Below are 2,320 nucleotides of genomic sequence, written 5' to 3'. Positions count from 1 at the left end.
CCTTTTTGTCTTGTTGACAGTGTCTTTTGCCTTACAGAAGCTTTGCAATTTTATGAGGTCCCATTTGGCAATTCTTGATTTTACAGCACAAGCCATAGGTGTTCTGTTGAGAAATTTTTTTCCCTGTGCCCATATCTTCGAGGTAAAAATTATTTACTTCTATTTTATGTTTATGGGAGTTTCCCCTGCCTGTGTGTCTTGGCTCCAACTGTCTGCAGTGCCCTAGGAACATATTGGATACACTGGAGCTGGAGTTACAGACAGTTGTGAGCCAACTTGGGAGCGTTGGGAAGTGAACCCTGGTCCTCTGCAAGAACAGCCGGTGCTTTTAAGTACTGAGCCATCACTGTAGTCGTTGCTCAAGTAAGGGTTGGTATCAATATCTGTAAGTTTTTATCTTTGCCCCTCTCTTCCAAAGGCTAGAGGGAAATTGAGTCAAGCCAGGGCACAATGACAATTCCCCTTTGTTGGCTAGAATAGTGTCCTGATGTCATTTTGCTGGCTCAACTTATCTCTTAGTGCTTTCTCCTGATCTTAAAGCCCGAAGTCACATCTGTATATACACACAACACTCTCTTACATTTTTTTTACTTCATTGTGTGTGTGTGTGTATGTGTGTGTGTGTGTGTGTGTGTGAGAGAGAGAGAGAGAGAGAGAGAGAGAGAGAGAGAGAGAGAGAGAAGGCAGGTAGAGAGGAGAGGGTACCTTGTAGGAGTTGGTTCTCTCTACAAAGCTCTAGGTTGTCAGGCTTGGTGCAAGTGCCTTTGCCCACTCTCTAAGGCATCTTACCAGCTACAACACAATTTTTTTTCCTCTCAACTCCACATCACCTCCATTTTTTCAAGTAATTATGGGTCACACCTACAGTGAACATTGTCTGACTGGAGGTTTCAAAGGCTGATGTCATCTATAGATATACACTTTATGTTTATTCTCTTATGCCTCCTAGCCAAAGGCCACGAGACATACCTGTGTGTAAACAAGTTGTGCTTATTACTGCTCCCAGCTGGGAGGCATTTGTGCTTTGGGGGAATATGTTGTGGTGTCTCAATCAGAGGGTATTAGGAAGGACCCACTACTGTAGAATCGGGTCATATCAGGAACATTTATGAAAAGAGCTCAAGGAAGCAAGGACCCTGAATTAGGTGCAATCAGGAAGATAGGGCATTCTGTAATGCTTTCTTTCCAGAACAGTACCAGGGTCTCTCTTCACAATGTAGTGCCCAGTCAAACAGTTTCCTTTCATCTTCTCTTATGAACAGTGCTGTTGCCTTAGTCAGGGTTCCTATTGCTGGGCTAAAACACCATGACCTACAGCACCATGGGGGAGAAAAGAGTTTATTTTCTTATACTTCCATAGCAGCACTGCTGTTTATAATTTAAGGAAGTCAGGACAGAAACTCAAATAAGGAAAGAGCCTGGGAGCAAGGGCTGATGCAGACACCATGCTGGAGTGCTGTTGACTGGCTTGCTCCCTGTGGCTTGTTCAGCTTACTTTCTTATAGACCCCAGGGTCTCCAGTCCAGGGGTGACACCACCTATAAAAAACTTGGCCCTCCTTTATTAATTACTAATTAAGAAAATGCCTTACAGCCTTGCCTACAGCAGATCTTAAGGAGGTATCTTTTTAAGGCATCCTCCTCCGGATGACTGTAGCTTGTGTCAAATTTAAGTAAAAACTAGCCAACACAACTACCTCAAAACTACATTTGAATAAATCCTCCCCAAAGCCTAGGATCATGCAGCAAGAAGGACTTTACCAGTTGTAGGGACTTTAATCTTGGCTTTTCCAGGGTCCAAAACTGTAAGAAATAAGTCTGTGTTCTTTATATATTACTCAGTCTTAGGTATTGTTACACCAACACAACATGAACTAAGATAGACTCCCAGTCTAATCTTAAGGGTCAGTGGTTTCTCTCGAGCAAGCTGAATGGAGGCAGTTCTGGATTCTAGAATCCCAGAACTTGATAGCGGAGGTGGGAGGTTCAGGAGTTCAGTGCCACCCTCAGCTACATAACAAGCTTGAGAATAGCTAGAGGTTGCCCTAAAATAAAACAACAAAAACTCCAAAATGAAATAGTAAAATACATTTTCTAGGCCATATGCCCAGGAGAAGAATGTCTGAGCCTTGGAATGCCTACATATTCAACCTTAGAAAATACTCACATTTTTTTTTTCCCTCAAAATCAGTTTTGTTTTGTTTTTGATGTTCTTTTCTTTTCTTTTTGTTTGTTTTTGTTTTCTGAGACAGGGTTTCTCTGTATAGCCCTGGCTGTCCTGGAACTCACTCTGTAGACCAGGCTGGCCTCGAACTCAGAAA

This window comes from Mus pahari, chromosome 10 (genome assembly GCF_900095145.1).
Source record: "Mus pahari chromosome 10, PAHARI_EIJ_v1.1, whole genome shotgun sequence".
In the NCBI taxonomy this organism is placed as follows: domain Eukaryota; kingdom Metazoa; phylum Chordata; class Mammalia; order Rodentia; family Muridae; genus Mus; species Mus pahari.
Note: the sequence above shows the minus strand (reverse complement) of the source record.